The sequence below is a fragment of the Cynocephalus volans genome, chromosome 2 (genome assembly GCF_027409185.1).
Source record: "Cynocephalus volans isolate mCynVol1 chromosome 2, mCynVol1.pri, whole genome shotgun sequence".
In the NCBI taxonomy this organism is placed as follows: domain Eukaryota; kingdom Metazoa; phylum Chordata; class Mammalia; order Dermoptera; family Cynocephalidae; genus Cynocephalus; species Cynocephalus volans.
The window spans coordinates 121860471-121874872 of record NC_084461.1 but is presented as its reverse complement, the minus strand read 5'-3'; the positions used below and the strand labels follow the sequence as shown (position 1 = coordinate 121874872).

Sequence of the window (14402 nt, the reverse complement as noted above, 5' to 3'; positions counted from 1 at the left end):
CTGTCCAGACATATTCAGGGTTTCTCTTCTCTTCTGTGTTGTAATTCTTGCTAGTTATCCCTAATACATCAGTAAAGTTTGTTACACATGAATCTCTCTTGGAAATTATGATTGACTTGCCATCTTCTCTAACAATACACTGTTTGCCTAACAAAGTCTCATGCAGTTGTGAAAATAATTCTAGGCCCTTTTTTGTTTTCATCCTGTTATGGAAGTTATAAATTTTTCAGAAATGGACATACTGAGGAACGGCACTGAGGTTTTTGGTTTCAATAGTATATTCAGAGCAGAAAGAAAATTTGGTGGTTTTCATTATGAAGAAAAAAAATGCAAAGCATTGAGCAGTTTTGAACTGTTTTTTGTTTGTTTGTTTGTTTGTTTTTTGCACATTATTTTCTCTAAGTCATTTAGGCCTATTCCTCACTATTTTCTTTTTCCCCTTGACCTTGGTGTTTTGAGCACCATGATCTCCCCAGTGAGCTACTGGCCAGCCCACCTATCTCAGTATTTACTGAAGATTCATCCAAAGAAAACTGAAAACTGTCTTGGAGATTTAAAGTTCCTGGTTTGGGGTTTTTGTTGTTTGTTTTTTGAGAATTCACATTTTTTGAGTAACTAATTTCACACAACCTGGAATTTCTGAATTCCAAATAAATTAGTCTTACTTTTTGAACATTTGATCAGGTAACAGCCTAATGCTGACCTGACAATGAGTTGACAAACTTCCTCCACTGGCCCTTCAGTCTGCTTAATAACAAGTCCTTTGCTTCTGTCATTCTTCCAGGGAATGGCCTACTGCCCTTCTTTCTGTACAATCTGAAAAGTCCCTGATTCTTAAACAAGTAAGAACTACTTTTTAAAGTAGATATTTGTGTACCAAAGGATTTGCCTACTTATATATTTGAGTTTTACTGATTAAATTTATTTCTGTCATATATTCATTCCATTAATGTGTATTTTCTTTAGAATTATTTATTATGGAAGATTTCAAACAAACACAAAATGAACCCATCACCCAACTTTAGTAATTGTAGTCAGTCTCATGTTATCTATAATTCCTACTCCTACTCCCCCTGCTAAGATATGGACTCAACCTAAGTTTCCATCAGCACATTAATGGATAAAGAAAATGTGGTATATGTATACATCTGCCTTTAAAAAAGAGGAAATCCTGTCATTTGCAACAACATGGAAGAACCTGGAGGACATTGTCTTAGGTGAAACAGGCCAGGCACAGAAAGACAAATACCACATGATCTCACTTGTATGTGGAATCTGAAAAAGCTGAACTCATAAGAAGTAGAGAGTAGAATGTTGGTTACCAGGAGCTTGGGGTGGGGGGTGTGGGGGAGACGGGAAGAGATGTTGGTTAATGGATATAAAATTTCAGTTAGGAGGAATAAATTCAAGAGATCTAATGTACAACATGGTGACTGTAGTTAATAACAGTGTTGTCAAAAATTGCTGAGTAGATTTTAAGTGTTCTCACCACACAAAAAAAATGGTATGTGAGGTAATGTATGTTAATTAGCTTATTTAGCCATTCCACAATATATACATATTTCAAAATAACATGTTGTACATGATAAATATATATAATTTTTATTTGTCAGTTAAAATATAAATAAAATAAAAATAATGATTAGTACCTGACGGATTAGCATAATGAACTTTATATAACATATAAATAAAATGTATGCCTATATTGAGAAAAAATTGTATACATTAATTATGTACAGTTTTTTGTACATCGGTTATACCTAAGTAAAGCTGTTTAAAAATTCTGTTCATGGGCTGGCCCTATGGCTCACTTGGGAGAGTGCGGCGCTGGTGGCGCCGAGGCCACGGGTTCGGATCCTTTATGGGGATGGCCGGTGTGCTCACTGGCTGAGCGTGGTGTGGACCACACCGTGCAGAGGGTTGCGATCCCCTAACAGGGAAAAAAAAAAAAATAGAATATAAAAATTCTGTTCACAATAGCATCAAAAATAATAAAATATTTAGAAACAAATTTAACAAAAGAAGGGCAATTTTTCTCCACTGAAGAGCACAAAACATTGCTGAGAGAAATTAAACAATATCTAAATAAATAGACATTTCATGTTTATGGATTGGAAGACTCAATATTGTCAAGATTGCAATTCTTTTGAAACTAAATTTAATGCAGTCTCTTTCAAAGTCCATGCATACTTTTATGTAGAAATTGAGAAGCTGATTCTAAAATTTATATAGAATTGCAAAGGATCTAGAAGAGCTAAAACAATTTTGAAGAAGAACAAAGTTGAAGGGCTTCCTCCACCTGTTTGCTAAACTCACTACAAAGCCCCAATAATTAAGATAGTATGATACTGACAAAGTTATATAGATCAGGGGAACAAAATCGAAAATCTAGAAATAAATCCGTATGTTTATGGTCTATTCATTTTCAACAAAGACACTTAGACAATTTGATGTGAAAAGGATGGTCTTTCCAATATATGGTGCTGGGACAATTGGGCATCCACATGACAAAAAAAGAACTTAGACATATGTTTTACACACACAAAAACTAACTCCAAATGGATCATAGCCTTAAATGTAAAAGCCAAAAACATCTAGTGGGAAACAGAAGAAAATCTTCATGACTTGGGTTGGACAGAGTTCTTACAAGTGACATTAAAAGCATGATCTGTAAAAGACAATATTGATAAATTAGATTACATCAAAATTAGAAGCTTTTGTGATTAAAAGACAAGTATATGAAAAGATAAGCCACAGACTGGGAGAGAATATTGGTAAATCATATATCAAATAAAGGCCTTGTATCCAGAATATACGCAGAAGTCTTATAACTCAGTGATAAGACAGAAATCCCAATTAAATATTAGACAAGGGGCTGGCCAGTTAGCTCTGCTGGTTAGAGCAAGGTGCTGATAACACCAAGGTTGAGGGTTTGATCTCTGTACCTGCCAGCTGCCCAGACAACAACAACAAATTGGACAAAAGATTTGAAAAGATTTCATGTACTTAATAGCCAGTTGTACTATATTCGAATGGCTAATAAGTACATGAAAAAAATTCTCAATGTAATTAGTCATTAGGGAAATGCAAATCAAAACCACAATGAGGCTGGCCAGTTGGCTCAGTTGGTTAGAGTGTGGTAACACTGAGTTCAAGGGTTGGGATCCCCTTATTGGCCAGCCACCAAAAACCAAAACAAAACCACAGTGAAATTCTACTACACACCTACGTAGAATGGCTATAATCAGTGATGAGGGTATAGAGAAACTGAAATACATTATCATAAAATGGTGTAGCCACGTTGGAAAACAGTTTTGTAATTTCTTAAAAAGTTAAACTTACCATTTAATTCTGCTAGCAATTTCACTCCTAGGAATCTATCTACCCAAGAGAAATGAAAACATATGTGAATGTTCATAGCAACATTAGTCAATGTAGCCCCAAACTGGAAACAATCCAAATGTTCATCAGCTAGTGAATAGACATACAAAATTTGATATAACCATACAATGGAATACTACTCAATAATAAAAAGGAACAAACTACTGATATATGCTAACAACATAAGTGAACCTGAATCCATTATGCTGAGTGAATGAAACCAGGCAAAAAAGACTACATATTATAGATACATTTATATAAAATGTACAGAAAAGGCAAATTTTTGGAAACAAAGAAGATCAGTGGTCTAGGACTAGGCATGGGAGTGGGAATTGCAAATGGGCACAAGGGAACTTTTTGGGATCATGGCAACTGGATTGTGGTGGTGATTACACAACTCTAGGTTTACTAAAACTAAGTGAATAAATTTTATGACATGTTAATTATACCTCAGTAAAACTTTAAAAAAATAAAAATGTAGAAAATAGATGAGGTCCCTGCCTCCATGGAAATTACAGTCTAGTGTTCAAAAGATAGCCATTAATAATTACCCAAATAATTGCTTGGTTATTAATTGGTAAGTGCTGTATCATGAGAGTCTATAATAAGAAAGGCCTTTCTGAGGAAGTGAGATCCAAGAGATAAGTAGTGTCTAACCAGAGTAGAAGGAAGAACATTCTAGTAGAAGAAACAGCATGATCTCATGTCAGGTGTAGGAAAGAACTTGGAACAATCTAGAAACTGAAAGAAAATCAGGGTGAAGAGAAACATGAGATGATGTTGGAGAGGTAAGTAGAGGATGCATGGTATATATTCTTGCGGGCCATGACGTGACTAAAAGTGCAATGAGGAGCCAATGAAGCATTTTAAGAATGGGAGTGACATAATCATATTTTTGTTTTTAAAATACCACGAAGGGCCTGGGTACAGGTAACAGCATGGTTGAAACCTTCACAGAACTTAGAAGAGACAGATGATAGAAATACTTGTTTATAAATAACCAAAATAAAACAAAATTATAGTGATTAATGCTATGAAGGGTGCTATAATAGAGAAATAAATTTATGAACCTACAGCCAACTGAACTTTAACAAAAGTGTCAATAATACATATTGGAGAAAAGACAATCTCTTCAGAAAATGGTGGTGGGAAAACTGGATATCCACAAATAAGTGAGAACATGTGGTATTTCTCTTTCTGTGCCTGACTTTTCACTTAATATAATTTTCTCTAAGTCCATCCATGTTGTTGCAAATCGTAGTATTTTATTGTTTTTTATAGCAGAGAAGTATTCCATTGTGTAGATATACCACAGTTTCCTTATCCACTCATCTGATGATAGACATTTGGGCTGGTTCCTACTCTTGGCTATTGTAAAGAGTGCTGCGATGAACATTGGGGAACAGTTGTACCTTCGACTTGATGATTTTCATTCCTCTGGGTATATTCCCAGCAGTGGGATAGCTGGGTCATATGGCAGATCTATCTGCAATTGTTTGAGGAACCTCCATACCATTTTCCATAAAGGCTGAACCATTTTGCAGCCCCACCAACAGTGTATGAGAGTTCCTTTTTCTCTGCAACCTCTCCAGCACTTATCACTCTCAGTCTTTTGGATATGAGCCATCCTAACTGGAGTGAGATGGTATCTCAAAGTGGTTTTGATTTGCATTTCCCAAATGCTGAGTGATGTTGAGCATTTTTTCATGTGTCTGTTGGCCATTTGTATGTCTTCCTTTGAGAAATGCCTATTCAGTTCCTTTGCGCATTTTTTAATTGGGTGTTTTGTTTTTCTGCTGTAAAGTTGTTTGAGTTCCTTGTATATTCTGGATATTAATCTTTTGTCAGATGTATATTTTGCAAATATTTTCTCCCACTCTGTTGGTTGTCTTTTCACTCTGTTGATTGTTTCTTTTGCTATGCAGAAGCTTTTTAGTTTGATATAATCCCATCTGTTTATTTTTCCTTTGGTTGCCTGTGCTTTTGGGGTCATATTCATGAAGTCTGTACCCACTCCTACTTTCTGGAGTGTTTCCCCTATGTCTTCTTTAAGGAGTTTTATTCTTTCAGGATGTATATTTAATTCTTTAATCCCTTTTGAGTTGATTTGGTATATGGTGAGAGGTACAGGTCTAGTTTTGTTCTCCTACATATGAATATCCAGTTTTCCCAGCACCATTTGCTGAAGAGGCAGTCTCTTCCCCAGTGTGTAGACTTGGTACCTTTGTCAAAGATCAGATGGCTGTAGGTGTATGGGTTGACTTCTGGATTCTCTATTCCATTGATCCATGTGTCTATTTTTATGCCAGTACAATACTGTTTTGGTTATTACAGATTTGTAGTATAGTTTAAAGTCAGGTAATGTTATGTCTCCAGCTTTATTTTTTTTGCTCAGAATTGCTTTGGCTATGTGTGGTCTTTTGTTATTCCATATAAATGTCTGGATAGTTTTTTCCATTTCTGGGAAGAATTGCACTGGAATTTTGATGGGGATTGCATTGAATCTGTAGATCACTTTGGGTAATAGGAACAGTTTCACAATGTTAATTCTTCTAATCCAAGAGCATGGGATATCTTTCTGTCTTCTTGTGTCCTCTTCAATTGCTCTCAACAGTGGTTTATTTCAAATCCTTGGTTCACTTTATTCCTAAGTATTTTATTTTTTTGGTGGCTACTGTAAATGGGTTAGCTTTCTTGATTTCTTTTTCTGCATGTTCACTGTTGGAGTATAGAATTGGTATTGATTTTTGTGTGTTTATTTTGTATCCTGCAACTTTGCTAAAATCATTTATCAACTCTAAGATTGTTTTTGTAGAGGCTTTAGGCTGTTCGGTATATAGGATCATATCATCCACAAACAGGGACAGTTTGACTTCACCTTTTCCAATCTGGATGCCCTTTATTTCCTTCTCTTCTCTAACTGCTCTGGCTAGTACTTCCAACACTATGTTGAAAAGGAGTGGTAAGAGTGGGCATCGTTGTCTAGTTCCTGTTCTTAAGGGAAAAGCTGAAAGCTTTTTCCCATTCAGGGTGATATTGGCAGTGAGATTATCATATATGGCTTTAATTGTGTTGAGATACTTTCCATTTATACCTAACTTGTAAAGAGTCTTTATTGTGAACGAATGTTGAATTTTGTCAAATGCTTTTTTGGCATCTTTAGAGATGATCATATGGTTTTTGTCTTTGCTTTCATTGATGTGGTGTATCATATTTATTGATTTGCATATGTTTAACCAACCTTGCATCCCTGGGATGAATACCACTTGATCATGGTGTGTAATTTTTTGTATGTGTTGCTGAATTCTGTTAGTATTTTATTGAGGATTTTTGTGTCTATATTCATCAAGGATATTGGCCTGTAGTTTTCTATTTTTGATATATCTTTGTCTGGTTTTGATATCACGGTGATGTTTGCCTTGTAAAATGAGTTTGGGAGAATGGCCTCTGTTTCAGTCTTTTGGAATAGTTTGTAGAGAATTGGTATCAATTCCTCTTTGAATGTTTGGTACAACTCTGCAGTGAACCCATCTGGTGCTGGGATTTTCCCTGTCAGGAGCCTTCTGATAACAGCTTCAATCTCTTTTATTGTTATTGGTCTTTTCTATATCTTCTTGGCTCAGTTTTGGTAGTTTGTATGTGTCCAGAAATTTATCCATTTCCTTCAGATTTTCAAATTTGTTGACATATAGTTGTTTATAGTAGTCTCTAATGATTCCTTGTATTTCTAAGGTATCAGTTGTAATATCACCTTTTTCATTTCTAATTTTTGTTATTTGGGTCTTCTCTCTTCTTTTCTTAGTTAGCCTTGCTAAAGTTTTGTCAATTTTATTTATCTTTTCAAAAAACCAACTTTTTGATTCGTTGATCTTTTGTATTGCTTTTTGGGTTTCAATTTCATTAAGTTCTGCTCTGATCTTAATGATTTCTAATCTGTCTGCTAACTTTGGGTTTGGATTGTTGTTGTTTTTCTAGTTGTTTAAGGTGAAGTGTTAGGTTGTTTATTTGACATCTTTCATTCTTCTGAAGTAAGCATTTAATGTGATAAATTTCCCCCTTAGTACTGCTTTTGCAGTATCCCACAGGTTTCGGTATGATGTGTCATTATTTTCATTGGTTTTAAGTAAGTTTTTGATTTCCTGTTTAATTTCTTCTTGGACCCATATGTCATTAGGTAGAATGTTGTTTAATTTCCATGTGTTTGTATAGTTTCCAGAGTTTCACTTGTTATTGATATCTAATTTTAATTCCTTGTGATCTGAAAAAATACATGGAATAATTCCAGTTTTTTTGAATTTGTTGAGACTTGATTTGTGACCTAACATGTGGTCTATCCTGGAGAATGATCCATGTGCTGATGAGAAGAATGAATATTTTGAGGTTGTTGGATAGAATGTTCTGTAGATATCTGCCAAGTCCAATTGGTCTAAAGTATTGTTTAGATCTTGTGTTTCTTTATTGATTTTTTGCCCAGATGATCTGTCCGATGTTGAGAGTGGGGTGTTCAGGTGTCTCGCTATTATGGTATTAGTGTCTATCTCATTCTCTAGATCTAATAGTGTTTGCTTTATAAATCTGGCTGCTCCGACGTTGGGTGCGTATATATTTATGATTATTATGTCTTCTTGATGGATAGATCCTTTTATCATTATACAGTGGCCTTCTTTATTTCTTTTCTTGGTTTTTGGTTTAAAGTCTGTTTTATCTGTATAGGAATAGCTGCTCCAGCTCGTTTTTCATTTCTATTTACATGGTATGTCTTTTTCCATCCTTTCACTCTTAGTCTATATGTGTCTTTACAGGTGGGGTGAGTCTCTTGAAGGAAGCATATTGGTGGTTCCATCTTTTTAATCTAGTCAGTCAGTCTGTGTCTTTTGAGGGAGAATTTAATCCTTTTACATTTATAATTATTATTCAAAGGTGTTGATTTGCTCCTATTTTTACTCCTGATTTTTGTTTAGATGTCTTAAGTATCTTTTCTTCCTTTCTTTCTGATTTTCTGTTTGTCTTTTGTGTTTATTGGTTTCTTGGGGTGGTAGATAAACTATTTTTTCTCTTTATTGTTAGCATTTTTGTTTTACTGGTAGTTTTTGTTCCTTCTTGAGTATTCATGGCTGTGATGGTTGTTTTTCAGGTATCAAACCCAGTACTCCCTTGAGAATTTCTTGTAAGGCTGGTTGTGTGGTAGTGAACTCCAGCAGTTTTTATTTGTCTGAGAAATATACTATTTGTTCTTCATTTCAGAAGGATGGCCTTGCTGGGTAAAGTATTCTTGGCTGGTAATTTTTGTTCTTTAGTATGTTGCATATATCATCCAATTCTTTTTTGGCTTTCAGGGTTTCTGGTGAAAAGTTTGAGGTTAGTCTGATTTGGGCTCACTTATAGGTGACTTTCTGCTTCTCTCTTGCAGCTTTTGAGATTCTCTCTTTGTCTTTGAGATTTGCCAGTTTGACTATAGCATGTCTTGGAGAGGACCTTTTTGGGTTGAATATGTTTGGGCATCTTTGGGTCTCCTGAATCTAAACATGTGCGACTTTCCCTATACCTGGGAAGTTTTCTACTATTATTTCATTGAATATGTTTTAAATGCCATTTCCTTTTTCCTCCCCTTCTGGAATACCCATGATTCAGATATTTGAGTGCTGAAGGTTGTCTGTCATCTCTCTTAGATTTTCTTCAATTTTTTAAATTCTTTTTTCTGGTCCACCTGTGTTAATTCAAATAGCCTGTCTTCAAGGTCAGAAATTCTCTCTTCTGCTTGTTCTAGCCTCTCTCTGTTGTGTTTTTTATTTTGCTGAATGAATCCTTCAGCTCCACAAGCTCTGCTACATTCTTTTTCAGGGCACTGATTTTTTTGTACATTTCTTCTTTCAAATCCTGTATATATTTTCTTATTTCATTGTGTTGTTTCATAAGTTATTTAAAAAATTTTTTATTTTAACTTACACATTGTAATTGTACATATTTATGGGGTAAAATCTAATGTATTGATATATATATATATAGGTTATATAATAATCAGGTCAAGATAGTTAATATATCAATCACTTCATGTATTTATATTTTTTTGTTTGTGTTATAAACATTCAAAACCCTCTCCTCTAGCTATTATGTAATATACAAAACTGTTAGCCCTAATCACTCTACTGTGCAATAAAACATCAGGACTTATTCCATCTACATAATTGTAGATTTGTACTGGTTGGCCAGCCTCCCCTGTTTTACCTTCTTTCTCTCTTACTTTCTGCAATCTCTGGTAAGCACTGCTCTATTTTCTGATTCTATAATATCAACTTTTTCCCCTTAGATTCCATGTATGAATGGGGTTATGTGGTATTTGTCTTTCTGTGCCTGGCTTACTTCACTTAACACGGTGTCCTTCAATTCCATCCATGTTGCTGCAAATGACAGGATTCCATTCTTTTTATGGCTGAATAGTATTCCATTGTGTATATATAACACTGATAGAGTTTGGATGTGTTGTTCCCTCAAAACTCATGTGGAAATCTGATTGCCAGTGTGACAGTGTGGGGAGCTGTTTGGGTCATGGGGGCAGATCCTTCATGAGTGGATTAATGCTCTCCCTGAGGGTGGGCAGTGGGTGGTCATGAGTGAGTTCTCACTCTGTTAGTTCCTGCAAGAGCTGGTTGTTTAAAAGGACTTTGGCACCTCTGCTCTCTCTGTTACGTCCTCTCTCTGTGTGATCTGCTTCTACTCATCTGCTGTTCTGCTGCATAGGAGCAGCCTGAGTCTCATGCCAGATGCAGCTGTCCCAGAATTATAAGCTAAATAAACCTCTTTTCTTTATAGATTATCCAGTCTCAGGTATTCTGTTATAGCAACACAAAAAAGGACTAATACAACCACATTTTTAAAAAATCCATCTGTCATTGGACACTTAGGTTGATTCCATATCTTGGCTATTGCAAATTGTGCTGCAATAAACATGTGAGTGAAGATATCTCTTCAACATGCTGACCTCATTCCTTTGGGTATATACCCAGTAGTGGTATTGCTGGATCAAATGGTAGTTCTATTTTTAACTTTTTGAGGAACCTCCATACTGTTTTCATAATGGCTGTACTAGTTTACACTCCCACCAATAGTGTGCAGATATTCCCTTTTCTCCATGTCCTCACCATTGCTTGTCTTCTTTTGTCTTTTTGATAATAGCCTTTCTAACTGGGATGAGGTGGTATCTCGTTGTTTTGATTTTCATTTCACTGATGATTAGTGATGTTGAGCCTTTTTTCATATGACTATTGTACATTTGTGTATCTTCTTTTGAGAAGTGTCTATTAAGATCCTTTGCCCATTTCCCAGTTGGGTTATTTGTTTTTTTGCTATTGAGTTATTTAAGTTCTTTGCATATTTACCCCTTGTCAGATGGATAGTTTGCAAATATTTTCTCTCATTCTGTAGGTTGTCTCTTCACTCTCTTAACAATTTCCTTTGATGTGCAAAAGTGTTTTAGTTTGATATAATCCTACTTGTCTATTTTTGCTTTTATTGCTTGTGCTTTTGGAGTTATTTAAAAAATCCTTGCCCAGCCCCATGTTGTGGATCATTTCCCCTATGGTTTCTTCTAGTAGTTTCACAGTTTCAGATTTTACATTTAAATCTTTAATCCATTGTGAGTTGATTTTTGTATATGGTGAGAGGTAGGGCTCTAGTCTCATCCATTTGCATGTGGATATCCAGTTTTCCCACCACCATTTTCTGAAGAGATTATCTTTTCTCCAATATGTATTATTGACACCTTTGTTAAAGTTCAGTTGGCTGTAGGTTCATAAATTTATTTCTGGGCTCTATTCTGTTCCTTTGGTCTATGTTTGTTTTTATGCCAGTACCATGCAGTTTTGGCTACTATAGCTTTGTAGTTTAATTTGATGTCAGGTACTATGATTCCTCCAGCTTTGGTCATTTTTTTCAGGATTTCTTTGACTATTTTTGTTTTTTTTTGGTTCCATATGAAGTGTTTTTTCTATTTCAGTGAAGGTCATTGGTATTTTGATAGGGATTGCATTAAATCTGTAGATCACTTTGGGTAGAATAGCAATTTTAACTATATTAATTCTTCCAATCCATGAACATAGAATATCTTTCCATTTATTTATGTCTATTTCAATTTCTTTCTCTAAAGTTTCTTCATTGTAGAGGTCATTCACCTCCTTGGTTAAGTTTATTCCTAGATATTTAATTTTTTTGTAGTTACCATAAAAGGAGTTATCTTTTTTATTTCTTTTTCAGATAGTTTGCTATTTGTATTTAGAAAGGTTATTGACTTTTGTATGTTTATTTTGTATCCTGCAGTTTCACTGAATTTGTTTATTAGTTCTAACAGGTTTTTGGTAGAGTTTTTAGAATTTTCTATATATAAGATCATGTTGTCTGCAAACAGGGGCATTTTTGATTTCCTCCTTTCCAATTTGTATGTCTTTTATTTCTTTCTCTTGTGTAATTGCTCTGGCTAGGACTCCCAGCACTATGTTGAATAGAAGTGGTGAAAGTGGATGTCTTGTTCCTGAAAAGCTTTTAGCTTTTCCCCGTTCAATGACATCAGCTGTGGGTTCATCATATAGGACCTTTATTGTGTTGAGGTATGAAATTCTATACCTAGTTTGTTAAGAGTTTTTATCATGAAGGAATGTTGAGTTTTGTCAAATGCTTTTTCTGCATCAGTTGAAAAATCATATTGTTTTTGTCTTTATTTCTGTTAATGTGGTGAATCACATTTATTGATTCGTATATGTTAAACCATCCTTGCATCCCTGGGATAAATCCCACTTGGTCATAGTCAATGATCTCCTTAATGTGGTATAGCATTTGGTTTGCTAATATCTTGTTAAGAATTTTTACATCTATGTTCATCAGGGATACTTGCCTATAATTTTCTTTTTTTGTTGTGTCTTTGTCCTGTTTTAGAAACAGAGTAATGTTGGCCTCATAAAATGAGTTGGGAAGTACTCCCTTCTCCTCAATATTCTGGAATAATCTGAAGAGAACTGGTATTAGTTCTTCTATAAATGTTTGGTAGAATTCAGCTCTGAAGCCATCAGGTCCTGGACTTTTCTTTGATTGAAGATTTTATATTACTGATTTAATTTCCTTGCTTGTTATTGGTCTGTACCGATTTTTTTTAAAGATGACTGGTAAGGGGATCTTAACCCTTGGCTTGGTGTTGTCAGCACCATGCTCAAACAGTGAGCTAACTGGCCATCCCTATATGGGATCCGAACCCGTGGCCTTGGTGTTATCAGCACCATACTCTCCCGAGTGAGCCACAGACTGGCCTGGTCTGTTCAGATTTTAAATTTCTTCAGGATTTAATCTTGGTAGATTGTATTTGCCCAGGAATTTATCCATTCTATGTTATTAAATTTTCTGGCATGTAGTTGTTCAAATAGACTCTTAGGATCCTTTGTATTTCTGTGGCATCAGTTATAATATCTCCTTTTTCATTTATGATTTTATTTACTTGAATCTTCTTTTTTTCTTTATTAGTCTGGCTAAAGGTTTGTCAATTTTATCTTTTCAGAAAATGAACTCTTCATTTTGTTGATTTTTTCTTTTTTCTTTTTTTTTTTAGTTTCTATTTCATTTGTTTCTGCTCTGAGCTTTATTATTTCTTTCCTTTTGTTAGAGCACAGCCTTATAATGTCTGCCAATTTTGGGTTTAGTTATTGTTTTTCTAGTTCCTTTAGGTGCAGTGGTAGGTCATTTATTAGAAATCTTTCTTCTTTTTTGATATCAGCATTTATTACTATAAACTTTCCTCTTAGAACTGCTTTTGCTGTATCCCATAAGTTTTGGTGTGATGTGTCTCCATTCTCATTTGCCTCAAGGAATTTTTCAATTTCCTTTTTAATTTCTTCATTAACCCATTGGTTTTTAGGAGCATGTTGTTTAGTTTCCATGCATTTGTACAGTCTCTCAAGTTTTCCATGTATTTGTACAGTCTCTGAAGATTTTTTAGAAGTTGGAGAAAACTTCGATTTCTAGTTTTATACCATTGTGGTCAGAAAAGATACTTGATATGATCTCTATCTTTTAAAATTTATATAGATTTGATTTGTGGTCTAATGTATGATCTACCTTAGAGACTGTTCCATGTGCAGCTGAGAAAAATGTGTATTCTGCAGCTCTTGGATGGAATGTTCTGTAAATGTCTATGAGGTCCATTTGGTCTATGGTCCAGTGTAAGTCAGATGTTGCTTTGTTTATTTTCTCTCTAGATGATCTGTCCATTGTTGAAAGTGGGGTATTAAAGTCTCCTGCTATTCAAAGTGATACAATAGCCAGGCTATGGAACAAGCCTAAATGTCCACCGATGAATGACTAGATAAGAAAAATGTGTTACATATACATAATGGAAATACTAAGCCATAAAAAAAGAAAGAAATTCTGCCATTCATAGCAACATGGATGAGCCTAGAGAAAATTATGTTAAGTAATACAACCCAGGTGCAGAAAGAGAAATACTGCATGTCCTCACTCTTAAGTGAGAGTTGAATTAATAAACAAACAAACGAACAATAAAGAAAGAGAGAGAAAAAGAAAGAAATATCAACCACAATAATACATTGAACTTTTAGAGGGAGAGAACAGAACTGTGGTTACATACAGTGTAGAGGGGGAGGAGGAGAGGAAGAGGGAGGGTTAATGAGAAGTTAATGAGATATTGGTTAACAGACACAAAGAACGATTAGTTATTGCAATGATGAATAAGGTAACTATCCTGATTTGACCATCACATATTGTACACAACTATTGATAGTCAACTTTGTACCCCACAAATATGTACAATCAATTGTGCCTCAACAAAAAATAGATTAAAAGATAAAAAAGGAAATAAAATCTCCTACTATTATTGAATTGCAGCCAATCTCTCCCCTTAGGTCAATAATGTTTGCTTTATAGATCTGGGTGCTCTGGTGCTGGGTACATATATATTAACAATTAATCCCTTTATCATTATATAATGACCTTCTTTGTCTCTTTTCATAGTTTTTGATTTAAAA

General features: G+C 34.8%; 1 protein-coding gene across 1 annotated transcript in view; it reads left to right on the top strand.

The window, feature by feature from the left end:
- The window catches only part of NME5 (NME/NM23 family member 5), a 29132-nt gene that overhangs the window by 7021 nt on the left and 7709 nt on the right, over positions 1-14402 (top strand). The window lies entirely within an intron of this gene.